Source organism: Cottoperca gobio, chromosome 10 (assembly GCF_900634415.1).
Source record: "Cottoperca gobio chromosome 10, fCotGob3.1, whole genome shotgun sequence".
Classification (NCBI taxonomy): Eukaryota; Metazoa; Chordata; class Actinopteri; order Perciformes; family Bovichtidae; genus Cottoperca; species Cottoperca gobio.
In genome coordinates, this window is record NC_041364.1 from 23,205,337 (window position 1) to 23,229,021 (window position 23,685).

Sequence of the window (23,685 nt, forward strand, 5' to 3'; positions counted from 1 at the left end):
ATAATATTCTTTAATCTTTCACTTTTCCACTAATTGTGTAAAGAACATGCAAACATATTTATCAGAGAAACTTCCTCTTTTTCCCGTGGTAAAACAGTATATTTGATCTCAGGTTTTTCAAAAATACACACTCTGAAATGTATAGGAAGTTACCTTTACACATTCAATGTTAAACCAGTTATAGCAAAAATGAACAGTACAGAATGAAATAATTTAAATTAGTTTAAAGTGGCATTAAAAAATGCATAAAATATCACCATTAAAAGGCTAATAATAATAATAATAATAATAATAAGCTTTATTTGTATAACACCATTCATACAAGAATTGTACCCTGAAGTGCAAACATAGTACAAGATTAGACAGAGCATTTACAGTACAATAATCACAGTGTTGATGTACATGAGTGTGAAGTAGCATTAAAAATAGTATGAAAATAGCAGAATTAAAATAGTATAAAATAGTAGAATTAAAATAGTATAAAATAGCAGAATTAAAATAGTATAAAATAGCAGAATTAAAATAATATAAAGTAGCAGAATTAAAATAGTATAAAATAACATTGGAAATCATGCCTAGTTTCCATAGTAATAGTAAAGAGATAAAATAGCAGCTTTAATAAAAGCATTTAAATGAGTTTAAAGTGGCATAAAGTAGCAGCATTAAAGATTGTATAAAATATTACCATTAAAAGCCTAAATTAAAGAGATATGTTTTTAGCTTACTTTTGAAAATATTGAGAGCTTGCCTCCCTAATGTCTACAGGTAAGTGTTCCATAACTTTGGTGCATAATTGCAAAAGGCTGCATCCCCGATTTTCTTTTGGATGTTTCTGGGAACATTTAATAAACCAGTAGTGGATGATCGCAATGTTCTTGGGGGCACATAGTTGATTAGAGAGTTGGCAGTGTAACTTGGTCCGGTTCCGATTAGGGCTTTGTATACAAGATGGAGGACCTTAAAGTAAATTCTAAAAGTTACTGGAAGCCAGTGTAGAGTAGCTAACACTGGACTGATGTGGTCTCTCCTCTTGGTTCTAGTCAGTAGCCTCACTGCAGCGTTTTGGATGAGCTGAAGTCTCTCCGTTGTTGTTTTTGGGAGGGCGGTAAAGAGTGCATTACATTAATCGAGTTGGCTTGAGATAAAAGCATGGATTCGTTTTTCAGCATCCTTTTGATTTATAAATTGTCAGATTTTAGCTATATTTCTAAGGTGGAAGAATTATGTTTTTGTCATCTTGTTTATGTGGGATTTAAAGCTTAGGTCGGAGTCTATGATAACACCAAGACTTGTAACTTCAGGTTTAATCCAAGGAGTGAGTTTCCCCATGTTATTCAGCATAATTTCGCTTTTTGTTACAGGACCTACTAGTAGGATTTCAGGTTTATTTTTATTTATTTAATGTAATTTTGCTCATCCATGTATTTATTGCTAACAGACAGGTGGTGAAGAGTTAACAGCTGTAGTATCATTTGGTTCAGCAGAGATGTACAGCTGTGTGTCATCCGCGTAGCTATGGAAGCACACATTGTGTTCTCTAACGATGTCCCCAAGTGGTATCATGTATAGGGAGAACAGTAATGAACCGAGGCAGCTCCCTTGTAGAACTCCAAAGTGGATATCATGCTTCTCTGACACATCATCTCCAAGCCTGACAAAATACTTTCTCCCTTTGATATATGTTCTGACTCAGATGTATATACACAGTCAGAAAGACCAGTTTTTCTAGATGATTAATTAGGATGTCATGGTCGATCGTGTCAAATGCTGCACTTAGGTCTAGTAGGATACAAATTGAGACCTTATTTGTATCAGAGTTTAGTCTGAGGTCACTAATTATTTTAGTAAGAGCAGTTTCAGTACTGTGGTATGCTCTGAATCCTGATTGAAATTTCTCCAGGATGTTGTTTTCTTTAAGGAAGGAGTTTATTTGGACCGAGACTATTATTTCTAGTATTTTGCTGATGAATGGAAGGTTAGATATTGGCCTATAGTTGGTCAGCATATTACTGTCTAGGTTAGGTTTCTTTATTAAGGGTTTTACAAGGGCTGTTTTGAGGACATCTGGGAAGATGCCCGTTAGAAGAGACGTGTTTAAGATAGATAGATAGATAGATAGATAGATAGATAGATAGATAGATAGATAGATAGATAAATAGATAGATAGATAGATAGATAGATAGATACTTTATTCATCCCGAGGGAAATTTAGGACATGACTTGATATGCTGTTGAATATCCGCTTAAAGAATGTTGTAGGTATCGGGTCAACACAAGAAGTGGAGGAGTTACATTCCATCACAGTCGATAGAGCAGGTGGTAGTATTCTGTTTAACATGAGCTGAAAAACGTTATCCGCCAGTAAACACACAGAAGAAGAAAACAGGAACAATAACACAGAAGAAGACGAAAAGATAAGGATGAGAGTCGCAGTGAACAGGAGATAGATGGAGACACAGTTGTACCTGCCAAAAAAGATAACACTTTATGTAAGTACCTGGCCAAATGGGAGACCTTCCCTTATTTAATAAAAGCAGTCGGGAAAAGTAATGCTTTTTGTAAAGTGTGCCATACAGATTTTAGCATTGCACACGACGGAATAAGCGTCGCAGTGTAGCGGACATGTTTCCCGACTCTGCCATCGCAAGGAAGTCCTTGTGGGGGAAAACAAAAGCCACACAACTCATCAATCATCAAATACATTGATGATATTAACTAATAAATAGAATACATACATTTTATAAACATGTCTGTGCAAGTAATACATACTTTAAATAAACATGTATTTCCTGAATGTATATACCTGTCCCTTATGTGTTTACATTTACACTACATGGGTAGGGGCTGGGTGGCTGAGAGCTGTTAAAATATGGGAAGAGTCCGCAAAAAAATGTCCCTTATTTTGAAATTCCAATGTTGACAGGTATGCAGTTTTATGAAGCTCAGTTAATGTGATGCAAGTGAATGTTCCCATGGTTACATCACAATGTTTGCAGATGTTCTCTATGTCTGCATCATAAGTGATGGTGGCTCAGATTGAAGTTATTGTATTATCGAGGAACAATGCCAGTTCTTCACACTTTGATGCAGAGGACTGCGGAGGGGTGGGGGCAGTGTTAAGTAGCTGATTAATAGTCGAGAAGGATATTCTAGAATTTCCAGCGTTCTCTGTGATAATCCTAGAAAAGTAATACTTTCTTGCTAGCTGCATTGCTTTATGGATTATGGATTCATGGATTGTTTTGTAAATATCGTAGTTCACACCTTATTTTGTTAAATATGCTTTTATTTTGATACTCCTGAAACCGGCACTTTCTGGGGATTCGCGCCACTTTTCCGGAGACTGTTAGAGATTCCGCTGAAGAGGTGTGCATGTCCAAAAACCCTGACTGTGATGTTACTGTATGATGATGACTTTAATGTGTTTCTTCTGATTCAACGGTAATTCATGGACACATTACGGAGAAAACCAACGGTCAGAGACAATAAATGCTGGTTGAAAAGGCAGAAGTTCTCCTCATTGTTATTTCCTGGTCCAACACAACGCAGAGTCTATCGTGGTGTGAGTTGCAAACCGGATACACATATAATGTAAATGTAAACACATAAAGGACGGTTATATACATTCAGGAAATACATGTTTATTTAAAGTATGTATTACTTGTACAGACATGTTTTTAAGATTTATGTATTTTATTTATTAATTGTTATCATCAATTTATTTGATGATTTATGAGTTGTGTGGCTTTTGTTTTCCCCAACGAGTACTTCCTTGCGATGGCAGAGTCGGGAAACATGTCTGCTACACTGCGACTGAAATTATCGCAGAAGCTGAAGGCTACTTTATTTTTGATGCAAAGCATTGACATCTTTTCCTCAGCTTTGGTCACTTGGTTTGCCTCCGGAACAGTTTTTGTCACAAATGAAGTCATTGACAGTGTATGTTTTGTGCCTCTTGGGCGTGCTTGTACGACTTTTCATGTCACGTAACATCTGAATGGCACACTTTACAAAAAAAACGAGTTTGCCCGACTCTGCTTTTTATTAAATAAGGGAAGGTCTCCTCCCATTTGGCTAGTTACTTGCATAAAGTTTACATTTTTTTGGCAGGTACAACTGCGTCTCCATCTATCTCCCGTTCACTGTGACTCTCATCCATATCTTTTCGTCTTCTCCTCCTGTGTTGTTGTTCCTGTTTTCTTCTTCTGTGTGTTTACTGGCGGATAACATTTTTCAGCTAAAGTTAAACATAATACTACCACCTGCTTTACCGGAGGCCACTTTTTCATCAGTGTGACTTACACTTTTCAAGGATATCATTATGTTCCATAATAAATGTCAATAAATCTGCTTTGAAATCATAGAAACATCAGAACTTGAGAACTTGGTAGAGGTTTTTTTTTCAATATCAAAGTAATCAAGTGGTAGTGTACATCCATATGTAAACTGCAAACAGGATCTGCTAATAGATCATTTGTGGCCAATTCGCCAAAATGTTAACAAATATCTGATTAAAAACACTAGGCTCAAAAGAGAATAACATGTTTCAGATTAGCAAAAACATTTTGGACTCACTCCATTTTCATACAAAAGTGAAATTTCACACTGAGCTGATGAAAAGAAGAGGGGAAAAAAGTAAAGAGACATGCAATAGAAACTGAGAGATCCACTTTAAAATATAAGGAAGTCACTTCAGATGGGATTTAAATCATAGAAAAACAGCAGATAATCGTGGTTGTAATTAATACTGGGTTGGGGTGAAATATTATGTACATACGCTCTCTGGTCAGGATTGTAATCACTGATCAGTGAGGGTAATGCTAAAATCACCCCACCTGTCACGTCTGTGCCTGAACTCGCACCTGCCACGCCCCCCTCTGTCTCCACTCACTCACCTGCACTGCATCCACAATCACCGGAATACTGATTGCCAGCACCTGTGTTCACAGCATAAAGTCTCCTCACTCCCTTCACTCCGCATCTGGCCTCGTACAAAGTGGACTAAACCCCATGGACTTCCTCCCCAGATTCTGCAACGCGATTTTCCTGCCTTCTGCCTTTTTGCCCGTCTGTCTGCCTGATCCCGGTATCGTACCGTTTTCTGTTTGCTCCGTTGGTTCTCGTTTGTTCCGAGTTCGACTCGTGTACCTTGTTTTGACGCTCCCTGTTTTGTACTTTTTAGTTCACTGTGCTTTTACGCCAGTCTCCTTATTTTCCAGTGCTTAGGGCCTGAGTATTCCTGAGTTCCTGATCCTTGTGTTCACCCCTGTCTGTATGGTGTTTCCATCTGCTCGCTGGCTGAGCCTAATAAACTATTGTCAATTCCATCTCTGAGTCCTGACGTCCGTGACACCACCTCACCTCGAGACATAAATCCAGTCTGAATGGGGCTTAATACAACAGCCTCAAAATGGCTGCAATCGCACCCACCCTCAAAAAACCCAAAGCTGACCCAACTGACCTTAACCACTACAGAAGGGGGGGTCAAACTCAAATACACAGTGGGCCAAAATAAAAAAATCGATACAAGTCTAGGGTTCAATGTTTATTGAACCTGGAACTAACAAAGCTTAAGTTATTGCCTATAAAAATAACATTAAATATTAAATGAAATCAGTTGCATACATTTCTTATGGTTCTATCTGCAGCTTTTCCAGAGTAATTTCTAATAAACAGTTTTCCATAGAAGAACAACCAAAAAATAATTTCTTTCAAAGAAAAACCAAACATGCCCTGTGGTAGCAAGAAAAAAGTGCAAAAAGGAAACTCATTAAAGCTCAGTTTGCTGCTCTGTGATGCACACTAGTCTAAACTAGATACCTGGCATCTCATCTTGGATGCAAGTTCATCAATGTTTGGGGTCAGGCTCTGAGCTGAGGAAATCCTTGTGATTGAGTGAAGGAGTTCAATCAGCTCCATATGTATGTTATTTGTATTTGTATGGTGAGGTTTTCAGCAAACTGTGCACTTGGGAACACGGCAGTAGAGACCTGCTCTTTCATAGTTTTGCAGCACGGAAAATGGCTAAACTTTTCATGCAGCATTTGCGTTTCCAACAGGCGCAGCTTGATTTTAAAAGCCCTCACTACAGCCTATATGTCTGTGATCACACGGCCCCAGCCCTGAAGCTGCAGGTTGAGCGCATTGAGATGGCTCGTGATGTCACACAGAAATGCCACTTCACGCAGAAATGTTTGATCCCGGAGCTCTGTTGTGTCTTTCCCTTTACTTTTCATGAACTGACAGATTTCATGACGCAACTCGAAACATCTTTTCAGTACTTTTCTGGCGGTGATTTAAACCTTTGGCTCTTATGAAGTTGACTGCTCATGTTATGGTGCCCATTACATGTTCCATTTTCAAGGCTTTGCCACACAACGCTTCTTCGTGTATGATGATACAGTGATAAGTTGTCAGCTCACCTGCGCCGTTTTCCTCCCACGTTTTCTCCCGAATCCTGCCCACCATTCCACTCTTGACCGCACATTGCGGTCGCTCCATCTCTTGCCACAAGTTTATCCCAAGGCAGCCTTATATCATTTACACATCTGGATACCTCTTCAAGTAGATATTTTCCCGTAGTTGTGCCATTCATTGATCTTAATCCAAAAGTTCCTCTGTTACGCATAGCTTTGAGTCCACTCCACGGATGAAAATGGACAGCTGGGCAGTATCAGAAGTGTCGCTGCTCTCATCCACAGCAAGGTAGTATGCGATGAAATCTTTTCCTTTTCCTATCAACTGTTGTTGTAGATTGGTGGCAAGCTCACGTACACGTTCAACAACGGTGTTTCTGCTCAGGCTCACATTTGAAAACGCTTGCCTTTTATCTGGGCACACGACGTCGCAAACTTTCATCATGCAGTTTTTAACAAATTCTCCTTCGGTAAAGGGCTAGCCTGATTTAGCTACCTCTGCTGCCACAATATAACTAGCCTCACTTTGTGATTTGGCTTTTGTGAATATAGCCTGCTGTGACACCAGACTTCTTTTCAACTATTCTACCTTCTGAGCCTCTGTTTCATGTCCAGATGCTTGTACCTGTCGTGGTGTTTTGTTTCATAGTGTCGTCTTATATTATATTCTTTGATTACAGCCACACCGTCAGACAGACACAAGACAGACGGGTTTGCCCTTTACATCCGCGAACATATATTCTGCCTCCCACCTGCCTTGAAAACCCTTGTTTACAAAGTCCACCTTTCGTTTAGCCATTTTTTGGGTAGAGGGATAGCTGAAAGTTGACGGCTGCTGATGAAAGAGTGGGAGTGGCAAGGGCTCGCGCTTTCGGGCCCTCGATTAACGCGCTAACGCAGTGGCAGTGCATTGTGGGATTTGTAGTATTAGTGGTGCGTGCAATATACCGGCGGGCCAGTTCTAATATTAATTAGATATTATCCTGCGGGCCAAAGATAATTCCACCGCGGGCCGGCTCTGGCTTGAGTTTGACATGTGTGCACTACAGGCCCATCTCCAACCTTCCCTTAATTTCAAAAACCCTTGAGAGGGTGGTTGCCGCTCAACTTCAGTCCCACCTCGACTCAAACAACCTCCATGAACCCTTCCAATCTGGTTTCCACCCAATGCACAGTACCGAAACAGCTCTGGTTAAAATCACCAACGACCTCCTCCGTGCAGCTGATTCTGGACTGCTCACCATCCTCATCCTCCTCACCGCTGCCTTTGACACAATCTGCCACCCACTACTCCTGGCACGCTTGGCAGACATTGGGATCACTGGTGTTGCAATCTCCTGGTTCTCCTCTTACCTTACCAACCGACAACAGTTTGTCCAGCTGGGGACAGGGCGTTCTCCTGTTTCACTTGGTGTCCCCCAGGGGTCAGTATTGAGTCCACTCCTATTCATCATTTACTTCCTCCCCCTGGGCACAATCCTCCGTCACCATGGCATCCACTTTCACTGCTATGCTGACGACACGCAAGTCTACTCAAAACTAAAACTAAACTACTCAACAGACTCCAAATCATTCAAAACTCGGCTGCCTGGATCATTACCCACACCAAATCGTCTGACCACATCACCCCCATCCTCATCCAACTTCACTGGCTCCCTGTTCAGCACCGGATTGATTACAAAAACCTTCTGCTCACATACAAAGCCCTCAACAACCTCGCCTCCACCTATCTCTCAAACCTCCTCCAGGAATACACCCCCTCCCGCTCCCTGCGCTCATCCTCAGCCGGACTCCTGACTGTCCCCACCTCCTGCCTCAGCACCATGGGAGCCAGGGCTTTTAGCTGCACCGCGCCCAGGCTCTGGAATTCTCGGCCTCCACACATCAAACAGTCTGACTCCATTAAGACTTTCAAATCCCACCTCAACCCACCCGTTTAAACTGGCCTACTCACTCCACACTCTGTCTTGCCTGTTTTATCTATGTCGGTTTGACTAAATTGTTTTCTGTCTTGGTTTTAGCTGTAAATGCACTGTAAGGCGACCTTGGTATCCTGAAAGGCGCCTCTAAACAAAATGTATTATTATTAGCCCTGCAATAAATCCTACCTTTATGGTTATAATAGCCTAACCTCATTGCAATAAATTGTGCGGAAAACTCGGTACAACGCAATACAATTCAACAGCATCACAAACTACAGCATCCAAAATTACTTTGCAGTTGATCATACTTGTTGAACACCTATTTAAAAACTGGTAAAAAAAATCACTAAAAGCTGGACTGTATTATACACTGCAGATGTACTTTTTGTCTGAGACTTTTGTCATGTTGACGTGAGAGTGCACAAACTACACAACTGATCTCAATTGAGGCGTGCATAATACAAGATTGTTTCACTTGGAAAAAGCCAAAACTGGATCCAATTTTCAACAATCATTCTGAAAAAGTCACTGTGGGGCAGATACACAAGCAGAAAGTTCAGCATGTTATCAAGCTACTGAAAAGTCATATATTTCCCAAAGTTATTATAATTACTTCTGAGGGGAACATGAATGTCCAAATCCAAAACCAAATCTGAACTCCATCCATCCATCGTCTACCGCTTATCCGGGATCGGGTCGCGGGGGCAGCAGCTCCAGTAAGGAACCCCAATCTTTCCTTCTCTGGGCCACATCCTCCAGCTCCGACTGGGGGATCCTGAGGCGTTCCCAGGCCAGTGAGGAGATATAATCTCTCCACCGAGTCCTGGGTCTTCCCCGGGGTCTCCTCCCAGCTGGACGTGCCTGGAACGCCTCCCTAGGGAGACGCCCAGGTGGCATCCTTACTAGATGCCCGAACCACCTCAACTGGCTCCTTTCAACGTAAAGGAGCAGCGGCTCTACTCCGAGTCTCTCACGGATGGCTGAGCTTCTCACCCTATCTCTAAGGGAGACACCAGCCACCCGTCTGAGAAAACCCATTTCGGCCGCTTGTACCCGTGATCTCGTTCTTTTGGTCATGACCCAGCCTTCATGATCATAGGTGAGGGTAGGAACGAAGATCGACCTGTATATTGAGAGCTTTGCCTTCTGGCTGAGCTCTCTTTTCGTCACAACGGTGCGGTAAAGTGACTGTAATACCGCCCCCGCTGCTCCGATTCTCCGGCCAATCTCTCGCTCCATCATCCCCTCACTCGCGAAAAAGACCCCGAGGTACTTGAACTCCTTCACTTGGGGTAATGGCTCATTCCCTACCCGGAGTAGGCAATCCACCGGTTTCCTGCTGAGAGCCATGGCCTCAGATTTAGAGGTGCTGATCCTCATCCCAACCGCTGCACACTCGGCTGCGAACCGATCCAGTGACTGTTGAAGGTCACAGACCGATGATGCCATAAGGACCATATCATCTGCAAAGAGCAGCGATGAGATCCTCAGGTCACCGAACTGCAACCCCTCTCCTCCACGACTACGCCTCGATATCCTATCCATGAAAATCACGAACAGGATTGGTGATAAAGCGCAGGCCCTGGCGGAGGCCAACATTCACTGGAAATGAGTCCAACTTACTGCCGAGTATCCGGACACAACTCTCGCTTTGGGCGTACAGGGATTGGATGGCCGTCAAAAGTGACCCCATCAAGAGTTGGTCTGTTGTTCCATGACCAGGACGGAATCTGCATTGTTCCTCTTCAATCAGAGGTTCGACTACCGGCCGAACCCTCCTTTCCAGTACCTTGGAGTAGACTTTACCAGGGAGGCTGAGAAGTGTGATACCCCTGTAGTTGGCACACACTCTCTGGTCCCCCTTTTTAAATAGGGGAACCACCACCCCGGTCTGCCAACCCCTAGGCACTGTCCCAGACTTCCACGCAATGTTGACGAGGCGTGTCAACCAAGACAGCCCCTCAACACCCAAAGCCTTCAGCATTTCTGGACGGATCTCATCAACCCCTGCGGCTTTGCCACTGTGGAGTTGTTTGGCTAACTTAGTGACTTCCATCAGAGAAATTGACGATGATCCCCCATCAGCTTCCAGCTCTGCCTCTACCATAGAGGGTGTGTTAGTCGGATTCAGGAGTTCCTCAAAGTGCTCCTTCCACCGGCCGATAACCTTCTCAGTCAGCAGGGTCCCACCCTTGCTGTACACAGCTTGGATGGTTCCTCGCTTCCCCCCTCCTGAGGTGCCGGATGGTTTTCCAGAAGCGCCTTGGTGCCGACCAAAAGTCCTTCTCCATAGCTTCTCAGAACTTCTCCCACACCCGCTGCTTTGCCTCTGACACGGCAGAACCTGCCGCCCTTCTAGTCCTTCGATACCCTGCAACTGTTTCCGGAGTCCTCCCGGATAACATAACCCGGAAGGATTCCTTCTTCAGTCGGACGGCTTCCCTGACCACCGGGGTCCACCACGAGGCACCTAAGCGTTGAAGTCTCCCAGCAAGACTACGGAGTCCCCTACTGGAGCCCCCTGCAGGTCTCCATTCAGGGTCTCCAAGAAGGCCGAATACTCAGAACTGCGGTTTGGGGCATAGGCACAAACAACAGTCAGAGTTTTCCCCCCCATAACCCGAAGGCGTAGGGAGGCGACCCTCTCGTCCACAGGGGTAAACTCCAACGTAGCAGCGCTCAGCCGGGGGCTAGTGAGTATCCCCACCCCGGACCGACGCCTCACACCTTGGGCAACTCCGGAGAAGAATAGAGTCCAACCCCTATCCAGGAGTACGGTTCCAGAGCCAAGACTGTGCGTAGAGGTTAGCCCCACCAGATCCAACTGGTAGCGATCCACCACATGCACTAGTTCCGGCTCCTTCCCCCACAGAGAGGTGACATTCCACGTCCCCAGAGCCAGCCTCTGCTGCCCGGGTCTGGTCCGTTGAGGTCCCTGACCAGTCACTGCCACCCGTGTGACAGCGCACCCGACCCCAGCGGTTTTTCTCATGAGTGGTGGGCCCACAGGATGGATGGATGAGAGGCACCACGTAGCTTCTTCGGGCTGTGCCCGACCGGGCTCCGTGGCAAACCCGGCCACCAGGCGCTCACTGTTGGGCCCCCCCTCTGGGCCTGGCTCCAGACGGGAGCCCCGGGCTTTCTCCGGGCAGGGTCTTTCCTTTCCTTTCCCTTTCTTTCATGAAGTCATTTTTGAACCATTCTTAGTCTAGCCCCTCGCCCTAGACCAATTTGCCTTGGGAGACCCTACCAGGAGCACTAGGCTCCAGACAACACAGCTCTCAGGTTCATAGGGACACACAAACCTCTCCACCACGATAAGGTGATGGTTCCCAGAGATGCAAATCTATAGAATGTTAACCTGCAGGTGGTAAGGAAAGTCAGTGATCACTTCTTGGAAACATATAATATATAGTGTCAATCCGTTAAACATGGGATAAAATATTTATTTGGACAAATTAAACAGTTTACCTTCTGTTGTCAGTGGCCCTACACTTCAAAGCCATGGGCCTCTCTAGCGTCAGTTTTATTTGGGTCGGGAGTCAATTTTTGTTAGTTGCATGTCTTTTCCAAATAAACCTCACAGGAAATAAACACTTCCACTATTTAGTCTTTAGTATTATTACTTGGTTAGGTTTTGGCAACAAAAGTACTTTGTTAGGCTCAGGAAAAGATCTTCGTTTGTGATGGAAAATAATTATGTTTGTTTTGTAACTGGTGTGAGTTAAGTACGTACGTAATGTAACAAAAGTAAGGTCAAAAAAGTCAACTTTACATTTTTCATATGGGTGAAAGTGGGTCTTGTTTGACCCAGTCATCCTGCACTCCCACACCCCCTAAGTGGACTTTTTCGTCCTTTATATCCTTACAGCTATGGCGCTAGTCTGGTTAAACAATTATTTAATGACACCCAACATTTGGTGTCTTATGGCAACTTTCTGAACAGCCTTTAAACATTTTACTTGAAGGGAGCTGGCAACACTGGCTCTAACTGATTTGCTATATGTGCTATAAACTGAGCTGGCAATACTTTGATCAGACAATAAAAAGTTAGTTTTGCAGTGATCTGCAGATGATGTTGGTGTTGTTACTATGCAGCATGCAATAGCTTCTTTAACATTCATTCCAGAGATTTACAGTGAGCTGAATCCCAATGGACAGTGCAATATAGACAGATAACATGCTTTACAGGTGGAGAGTTGTTTCGCTCTTCGCCTGCATCATTTTAACTGAACCGAAGCACTGCAGAGGAAATGAGAGAGAGAGTAAGAGGTGGTTGAAAGAGACACAGTAGGCAAGAGAGAGAATAAGAGAGCAAAGAGATTAGTAAGCGAGGAAAATTGGAAGGGGAAGATATATACAACAAACGAAAGAGATGAGACAGAACATATTGGATGAGATTTCAGAAGTAGGAAGAGAGAAATTGAAGAAACAATGAAGACGCGAGAGATGAGTGAGGGAAACATTGGGAAGAGGGGAGGAAAGACAATGAATGGCACAAAAGTGTGAGGGAAGAAAAGACATGATTACCTTTTGATTTGGAGCAGCAAGCAGTCAAGCAATCATCATTGCCTCTCAGAGTGACATCCTCTCCTGTACAACACACACATACATTAATCAGGCCCTTTGCACTGTGATGTTGTATATTCGCAGTAGCAGGTCTGGTCTAATGATACCCCTACTGATAGTGGGATAGTAGCCTAATATATCACTGTGTGTGTGTGAGCCTCAATGATGAGATTACCTCTCGTTGCACATTGTCTCAGTGGTACATTACAGAGATATTGGACACACACTCACACTTTCTGTCATGTGCAAGCTAATAAAACACACATGGCACACAGATTCACTTATTTCCTCAAAAGGTGAATGTAAACAGGAGGGAAAGAAATGGGAAATGATGATTGAATGCATAGAATGTCAATAAGGGAGTTGGGTCAGGTAAAGAATGACACAAGAGGCTCAGTGTGAGATATTATTACCTATTCTCCATATCAATGTTACACTTTTGTCTGTGTCTTGTAACTATCGAGGTGGGAATTGGATGTACTTTTTCTATTTTAAATTCCCTTTTTAAAGTTTTCTTTTAATGATATCCTCTGGAATATTTAACAAAGCTATTATCATGTTACGGCCAACAGTTTTGATTAAGGCTGTACAGTTAATCACAATTTTCCAAGTCAACTCTGAGTCGCTAGTTTTGGTTGAGGGTGGGATGCAGTTTTCACTTGACACCAGCTGCTAGTTTGCATTGTCCATAGCTACAATCTGCATGGTTTGATGTAATAATGGCTATTTGTTATATCAGTAGATAACTTTTTTGCATGCCAGAATATCATAGCGCACATTTTTTTCCCCTGCTTAGCTTGATGTGTAACTTGGTCTCCACCTGCACATCACCATCTGTGAAATGCTTGTTCAGAGAGTATGTAACAAGCTTTAAAATACTCATGAACTAAACTGAAACAAAGACATTAATTAAGCTACAAAGACAGTTAAAAAATATCATCATAGTAAAATAGAAAAAAGATAATGAATGGCATTAATAGCATGACGAAGCAACTAACTTTTCAGAAGTAATTTAAATAGCATTATGACCTTATTATTTATAGATAATTAGCCTACGCCCCCAATGCAGGTTGTAAAAGAAAAAAAGCAAAGCAGAAGGTGCTTATTTCTGACACAACTTTGAAAGTGACTCCAGAGTTAGAACACGTCCCACCTCCTGCCTCCTTAATGCAAGAAGTTCAACTTAAATTAAGTTCAACTTTAATGAAAAGCAGATTGCACACTGTAGCTTTGCAGATCAAAGGGTCAAGTAGTTACATACATAAGGTACATAAGATACACACTATAACATGCTGTGTTAAAAAGATAGTAATGTATTGATGATTGAGGCATCTGACTCTTACACAAGCAATGGCACAAAATGACAATGTGAATGTGAAAGGGGTGGGATGTATTGATCAAATCCACAGAAAATGATCACCGACTCTGCAGTTTCCCTCAGCTCTATGGAGCATTTTGGCTTTTTTAGCTTCTTGTTTTTGTAGCCCGCAATTTTATTGTTTTGGTTAAACTCTTCATCAACCCGATTTCCAGCAGCATCAGGTAGCCATTTAAAAATAAACAGCATCGAATAAACTCACTGTATGTTATGTGCCCAACAAAAAGCAGACAGACAAAGTTAGAGACTAGCTGGTGAACAGGTGGAGCATTTATATTGAGCCATATTACCATCAGGAGTTAGTGGAAACAAGCAACAGAACTAAAAGGAGAGAGATTATTGTTTCCATATGGCTGGAAACATGACTCCAAATGTCTACTGGATCTGTCAATTGGTAATACTGGTGATACTTTTTAAATGATGTGATTATATAACAAGAATTGTTCTTTCATTTGTATTCATATATTCTTTCAAACACTTGCCTTTTAGGTTAACATGCATCTTGCTGAGAGGAAAAAAGTTTTGATGACTAATTTCTTCATACGAACCCCTCCGCTATAACCAGATGACGGTTGAGCTTTCTATTATCTTAAAATCATCTAGTAATTTGGTTAATTGCGCATGATCTGTTGTCTAGATATCCGGTGGCTACAGCGGAACCCCAGAATTATTGGCCGTTGTTTCCAGAGGCTAAATCGTCATCAGACCAAAAGCCAATTGGGTTCCTAGATTGTTAAATCACTATAGGTTTGCCCATACACTAAAAAACGTAACAAGTTGAAAAAGTTTCAATTATGTTTTCTAACCACTGTTTAAATACATGCTAAAAATGTCATGGCATTATGGTCGGTCCACCACTTTGGTTTTCAGTGAATTACGCTGAACTACATTTTAAAAGGGAAAAACATTTTTACTTCTGAACCAGTTCCCTTACATTTTGGGTATAATAGGAACAGTTGGAAACAGGAGTTTTTTTTAGTGTGTAAGATGAAAAAGTTGAATAATATAATAATGAGAGATAATTGTATGCCAGTGTGGGCGAAGGTAACTGGAGGGTAAACGAGAACACAGGAGGAGAGTCAGGAGGTGAGTTTGGGAATCAGCTTCCCATCTGCTGCACTACTTTAGAGGCCGTGGACTTTAACACTGTGGACAAGAAAGGACAGGTGCTGGAGGTTAGAGACGGAGGGCACGGAGCATCTGCATTTGTATCCAAAGAGAGTCATTATAATTTGTGTGTGCTGTATGCGTGTGTGTCAGAGAAACAGATGCTAGCGTAGTGGGTGCGCCGCCCCTGACACGTGACAACTCTAACTCCTTATGGCCAACAGACCAGGGTCACATTGTTAGTTAAATACTTTCTGATTCTCCAGGGGCGATCGCTTTAACCTGTCAGACGTGCCGTGGGGGCACTGTTAATTAGGTTCTTTAGTAAGTTCTGGCAGTGCTTGCAATATGTCCACGATAAACACCCAAACTCAGCCTGATGCTAAAAATCAGCCAGGTTTGCCTATGAATTTAGTTCAAAGGATCCCATTGTGGTAACATGCCTTGTATGTCTTACTCTGATTATTGGCCAAAGATAGATTATTATGTACATGGAGACACTTGATCATTAACCTGTGGCATCACATGGTTTGTTTACACAGAACCGTCTTAGAAGCTGTCATTGGAAAATGTTTGGAAAAGGACAGGCACTTAATACAAACTTGGCAGGTGATTAAATGAACCATCTGTCAATCAAACTCTTGCTAAATGCAGTTGGGGAAAGAGCAAAATACATCTTTGCCTTTAAGAAAAGCCTTCATTGTCATCCATTTCTCTTCTTTCAATGAAGAAATATTCTCCAGTTCAGATATAACTGATGCTTTGGAAGCATCTACGTTAACCTCTTTTGGAGCAGGCATTTTTGTTTTGAACAAACAGCTGCCTCTGTGTGTCGAGTAACAGACTAAAACAACATCTGTAGCTGCCGGTAGCTCCTCACAGGAAGCTGATTGGTCCAGTCAGTGGACGCATTACTTCAGATGAAGAAAGTTTGAGGCACCTTACTGTCAAAACTGAAAATGTTCATTAAAGCTTTGTATGTGAGACAAACACCAGACACAGAGATAAAGAGGAGAATTGAGGGATAACGGAGGAGACCGCATGTTATCAAAAATATTGACAATACAGACATAATGTTAAATATGATTAAGAATATACAAAAATGTGTGTGCTATAATTAAAATAGGAATGCAAATTCATCATCAAACATATTTGTAGGAGTATTAAGTTAGTCAGTTTATGTGAGGATAACGTTGGTGTCGATAGCATTTCATCTTTCATTTGATTTCTGTCCAACTTGTCCTTGAAAAGACATGGCCTTAGGCCAAACTGAAGGGCATAGTCGACAAGGATGCTTTCATCACTCCCCAGGTTTGCTTGCGGTAAATGGATAAGTGCCCAAAATGTATAAGTAAATTCTTCTTTCACCTTGGCTGATGATCAGTGTAGAAAGGGTTTATCTTCCTGGAACTGGTCCAGTGGGTGCCATTTTGTCTCGCACTCATGCAAGAAGATTCTCCCGTAACAAGGTAGAGGTGGTTGGCACAAATCAACCATTCACACACCAATAATGTTTGCTCATTCAATCGGCAGGGTGCAGCTGAGACAGGCTGCAGAGCCAAAAGGAGACCAGAGCAGCCAATACTGAATGATAAACTACAGGGACAGTTATATGCTTAGCTATCAATTTGGCCCATTATTTTAACCCTTGTACTGGGCTAAGGGGGTACTAGCAATTAACTCCCAAGTGCAGTTAATCATAATAAATCGCACTGCTCCTTTGCCAAAACGTAGACAGATCAAGAAGGCTGTGGAATCGTTAACTTTTTTTGTCAGGATTAATCTACATGTACACAGGCATTTTTTATAATCATAGCTTTTTCTATGTGTTTTGGCCTTTTGTCCACACCCAAACAGTGTTGACGTGTAGGTAAGGGAAAACTGAGTTTTGAGAGTGCCTTAAATCATTTGTGAGGCGTCACTGATGTCATGCAACGGCAGTTTCATAGACTGTATGTAAAGCTGCAGTTGTCGGGGAAAAAGTCCTTTCTCTGGGCCAGAAGGGAAGTCTGGAGCTCTTCCTCGAACACTTTAAATCAAATAAGCTATTGAAGTTCTAGTCTAGTTCTAGTCTTAAAGTTACAACAGATTCAAAATAAGTTCACTGGAGAAGAAGAAAGTTAGATACAATAGAGTTTATTCTTATATGAATATAAGAACTCACCCGAGGTTACAGCCGGCTGTAAACATTAAATACTAACGTTCTGTGTTCTCCTCTTATACACCTTTCCCCACACCTCTATGACGATACTGAGGCTAAAAGGTCACTCATTTACCATCGTCTTAGTGGTAATATTTTATATATTTTACCATAACGCGTTTTAGTTTAATTTGTGGGTTGTGTTGTTTGCTTCTTGATGGACCTGCTTGGCACTGATGAAAAAATCAAGTGAAGAAATGGTTTTATCATCATTTAAAGTAAGGAAAGGAGAAGGGGAAGCAAGGGTGGGTATTTGACAGAGATATTTCATACTTCTCACAGCAGAGCAGAGGAGTAGTTAAATATTGAAGTCCTTTGACCTAAGAGATATTTGATAGAGGTATTTCATACGAGTCACAGCAGAGAAGACGAGTAGTCAAATATTGAACTCCTTTAGCCTAAGGGATATCTGACAGAAACGTACTTGTCACAGCAGAGCAGACTAGACTGAAAAGGTTAAACCAGCGTGTTTAATAACGGTTTTATCTGTATTTTACCATAAACGAAATCTGGGACACAGTGACGATTGTGTTTTAACTTACTTTATACAACGGGGACAAAGGGAAGTAAAGTTTCGACCAGAGTAGTCTAAAAGTTTAACACAACTCTACCAAATGGGGAAACCATAACGTGTTATCTGCTATTTTAATTCAGCTATTATTATTCAATTTTAATTCTGCTATATTATATTATTTTAATTCTGCTATTTTAATTCTGCTATTTTATACTATTTTAATTCGGCTATTTTTATAATGGTACTTCAGACTCATTTACATCTACACTGATTATTGTGCTATAAATGCTCTATTCTGTCCTTGTACTAATTGTTATGTTTTTTGCTGTGAAGCACTTTGGGCTGCAATTCTTGTATGAAAGGTGCTATACAAATAAAGCTTATTATTATTATTATTATTATTATTATTATTATTATTATTATTATTATTATTAGTCTCCTGACAATAAATCAAGGGACTGTGATTTTCCCCTTCCCTTTTGATCTAACGCCTGAGTCCACATAATATCCCTTGACATAAGGCTTATTTAGCCTGTGTGAGGGGATGTCATAGGGTCATCAGCATAGTCTAGGTCAGTCATGCCTTTTCCACAGGCGCATGTCACCCCTTATTTCCTTTATGATATGCTAAGGGTCTCATAAATCTTTCATTTCTGGGTTAACTTGAGGGGCCTTCTATATGACAACGTGCTTTTACTCTGGCCTTCAAATCTGCTGTGCATACAACGTGCTGTGCTGTCATAAACCAGATTGAGTATATTGAATATCACGCGTCATTGAATATTACACATTATTATTAGATATATGTTAGATACAAAGTACTTGCTAGATGAATATTTACTACAACGCAGTCTATGGGCGTCATAATTATATTCATGAATGGTAGACATAGCCAAATAACCTTGTTTCCAACCTTGCTAACCAAGATTTTTACATGTTTACACAAATGTACAGTTACTCTTCCACTTTTTAAACTATGCGTGGATAGACAGGATTTTCTTTTTTTGAAGAAAGGAGGAAAAACCCTGTTTACAAATATACCCATGTATATTTGAGCTAGGCTTTTGGGAGATGAAAAGATCGGTATCGCTCTCAGCCGGCAGCTAGTTAGCCATCCTTAGCATTAAGGTTGTAAATAAAGGGAAACTGCTAGCCTGGCTCTGCCCAAAGGTAACAAAATCTGCCTACCAGCACCTCTGAATCTCACTAATTAATTTGTTATGTCTTCTTTGTTTAATCTATACAAAATACAAAAACAAGTTGTGGTTTTACAGGGACAAACGGTTATTTTGGACATGCCCATAAACTTACCCTAATTAAATTAAACTTTGTTAAATTATATTTCATTTACATCAAATATTGAAATGCACATTCCACCTAAGGAATTCATGAATGGTCAAACACGAGATGAGGTATTTGTGGTTCCAGTGGCCACATTTATTCCCTTATATTTAGAAGCTGATTCTAAAACCAGACAGACAAAGAGCAGTAGAGAGAGATACTTTTTCTAAAGTTTCTGTTCTGGTTTATACTTTTGTAGAGGTGTTTTTGCCATTTTGAGAGTTTGAGATGAAGAAGAAAAACCAGAGTCCTGCTGGTGACCGGATCCGGGAATGTGATAGTCATTCTTTGCAAGTTTGTGTGGGTGTTTTTGTTGGAGTATCTGTGTATTAATCTTTGTCTGTTCCTATCCAAACATCTGTGTGTGTGTCCAAACATTTCCACACATAGCCCATTTGTGTGTTTGTATAAAATCTGAGAGATGTATTGCAGATATCTGTGTGTGTGGTCATGACATCTAATCTGTGAGCAGGTGTGGTTTTTGAACACACCCACACAGTAAATCAGTTGACTCTTGCTGTCAGTGGATGATGCATGACGCCATTAGAGGCACATCACTCACGTTGTCATGACATGTATTTGAACCATAACACGTTCACAGAGATTTCTCCTTTAAACCTTTCCCCTAAAGATGACATGAAAACTCTCTGAACTTGTTTGTTGTCCAATGTTATGTATTTTTGGGAAACAAAACTGGAATTCCAAACCAAATGCCAAGCTAAATAAAGCCAGATTGTTATGCAGCAGAGTCACAAACACCTTTCCAACACAGTCCTTTGCAACAAAGCATATTAAGGCTGTTATGCACTTCTCACTCTTTTTGCTACACTGCTGTTGCATTAATGCGAGAAGAAATGTTCTACATTTCATGAAATTTATCTTGGAAAAACAACAATATGGTCCTGTGTTTGAACCTTCTGTACAAAATGTCATGGCAAGCCATCAGGTAGATGTTGACATATGAAGTGAAAAGTGAATTTTTATCATTAGGATTCATCCTAAGGACACCATGGACTTCTGTACTAAATTCCATGGCAATCCATCCAATAGATGTTGAGGCATTTCGGTATGGACCAAGTAGTGACTGTTTAACCTTGCGGTGTAGGGCAGACTATAAACCAGTGCTCTCAAATAATCTTTCTTCTTTTCTAAGAAATTTTCTTTTGGGCTTTTTCTGCCTATAATGACAGTAAAGATGATAGACAGGAAATGGGGAGAGAGAGAGAGAGCCTAAATAACTGTGGCTACTTACTTTTTTGTGAATCCATTGTATTATGTATCAATGTAGTCATTACACTGGTTACCATCTAGTCTTCTCTGAAAAGTTATGATAGCAGACGATGCATGTAAAATAGCTTCACCTATGTGTTCTCCTTTTAACAAGAAAGTCATTATTTTAAGACCAAACCTTGTTGAATTAATACCTGATTTGACAGTACCACGGTACTCCTTGTTGTTACTGTAGCCATCGAGCAATAAAACAATTGTACTTATGTAATATTTCATGTAATACTTTATGTGTACTGTATAAGTAGTCATAATACTCTGTGTCATTGTTGTACAAAAACACAGCTGGTGCTGGTTTTCTCAGTCTTCTGTGGTCTGTGTCTTCCCCCCGATGTCGCAGTTTGAGGCGGTGGAGCTGTCAGTGTTAGACATGGTCTGTGGGTTATCAGTTCAGGAAGCTGCTTTCCAATGCAGGAAAGGACAGTTAAGCAGACGGGCTGAAAGCCCGACAGGTGTCAACTCTACAGGTTTTTTGTCTGATCCAGACCTCTTACTCGCCAGAGTGCTTCAAGAACAGGTGGCTGACGCTGATATAGCACACATATTACCATGTTCACATTGAACACACGCCATGGCTAAAACACGTTCCCTTAGTGGCACGGCTGCATACACAAGCAAGCATGAGCAAACAGACTTAGACAAGCATCAGTAAGCAGGAGAGATAATGGAATCATACCAGCAGAAATGTACACACATGCATTTAATATGCATTTAATATTTTATATGGGTTATTTTTTTTTTTTGCTTTGACATTCACATTCCCTCCTCCGCTGTACATTGCGAAGGGCGGCGTCACACACCTACAGTCAGAGGGAGAGTGGAGGAAAGGAGAGGGGTGAACTAAAAGAACTTTCCGCCACGCACCATGTTTGCTTTCAGCCAAATTCTCTGCCCTTCCCTAACCATGATGAAGTAGGCCAAGACTCTAAGTTATAATATTTACATCATTGAAGTGCTGGGTGCGAAATACATTTATTATTTGACCTAATGGTCAAGTGTGAATTTAAATATTAAGCAGAGTTAAATAAGATTTTTACCATTTTATAGGAAGAGGGATACAAAGATAATTAAATATATGTTGATATATAAAACCAAAACATAACTTAACACAGGATCATAATTTGGAAATGCTGTGTTTGTATTATTATTATTATTATTATTATTAATAAACTGCATCTTTAAAATGTCATATTTATATCAAGAAGGGCTTCCTGTAAACAGCCAATATTGATTAAATGTAAAGGAAATATGTGGCAAAACAAACTGCAATGTATTGATTACTGAGAGTCAACAGGCTCTTATTAATATGTGTGTGACTGCAGCAAAAACAGGACATTGGTTGTAACATACCGTCTTAAAAACGAGTACACTTGTACACATTTTTCTTTCAGTACTTTCCAAAATAATCCACCTTGACGATACGTTTTACTGTCTAATTTCCCCTCAGAGCCTTTGCATGCAATTACTCAATGTCTCATTGTCCCTCTAACATGAGCGTAGCACACACACATCTTTCATACTTTTTATTAACCAAATTTAACTGAATGATAAGGAGCATCCTAAAGTCTCTCAAAGATCAGCACCGTTGTAATAAAATGCTGCGTACAATCACGCTGGCTGACTTCACACAGCTTCTTCTTGTGATGTTCAGTGTCAGTTTAGAGGAAGAAGAAAATAATCAGTTCCCTGGAAGAGTCAGCTAAAAATAGAGCAGTAATTAGACACAATCGAGTGGAAAGAGATGGGAGATAGATAGATAGGAGGGGCAGACAGAGAGTGATGATGCAGGGTTAAGAAAGACATGTAACAATGTGCAGTGGATAGAGAAAGATAGAGACATGCTCCCACTGAAAGTGGTCAACAATTAGCGGGAGTTCAATTAGCTTCTGTTGGATAACCTCTTTTTATAGACCTAGGCTTTGTTATTTGTTCTACAACAGGGTTGTATTAAGGATGCAGAGGGCTGTGTTAATGCATAATGTGAAACAGCTGCAAAGCTGTTGGGTTATTTTTCACAGAAGCATATCTCTAAACTCTGTCCAACAACTTTAACCAGCAGAATACAATTGTCTGTATTTTGTATATACAGTACGTAAAGCAACAAATGCTCCTTTACTCTTTTACAGTCAAGGGCCTGAAAGTGAACCCATTGTGGGAGTGCTTCAAACCTGCATTATTTCTAATGGCCAGCAAGTCTAATGGCTGATTGTATAGAAGTCTATGAGAAAATGACCCTACTTCACACCTGATTTACTAAAACAGTAAACATATTCCTGATGAATTTATTGTCTCAATCGCTAGTTTTAAGTCTTATTCAACACAGCATAATGTTCATTTTGTAAATAATGGTCCCATTTAGAGTAGCATAGACGATAAAGCAGCAAATGCGTGATATTGTGACAGGTTGCTACCACAGCGTTGTCCAATTTGGATGTTGTTCATGTTTTCATCTTAGAACTTCAAACCTTTCACAGTATGTTTTCAGTTCATGAAAGTTAATTGTAACATTATGGTTGCCTAAAAAAGCTCAGTTGTACTTAGCTCCACCCTCTTGTGTCACTTCTGGTTCCAGAAAACCAAGATGGCAATGGCAAGAAACCAAGATGGCGAAAGTGAAAATGCCGATCTCAAAGCTTTAAAACCTTAGTTGTGACGCCACGCTGACTACGTCCACACAGCCTATGTTTACAGTAAACAGTGCAAATGCATTGTTGTGATTTTGTCAAAATAAATTAAATATACAATTTTGGCCCATATACATAAGCAATCTACTATGTAATATTTACTCAATGAAAAGCTTAAATTAACTTTTAAAGGGCAGACAAATTATTTAATGGGGTTTCAGTTAACAGGCACCATTGAAACTTTTATTTAAAGAGCATAATTCCTATTGGCTTGATCTTTAGAAAGTGGACTTTGCTGAATGCATTACTGTAAAATATACGTTTGCG

At 40.9% G+C, this 23,685-nt stretch overlaps 1 pseudogene; it reads right to left on the reverse strand.

Moving 5' to 3' along the window:
- Nucleotides 1–5,909: 5,909 nt before the first annotated feature.
- On the reverse strand, nt 5,910–7,215 carry LOC115014366 (general transcription factor II-I repeat domain-containing protein 2-like; annotated as a pseudogene).
- Nucleotides 7,216–23,685: the final 16,470 nt, after the last annotated feature.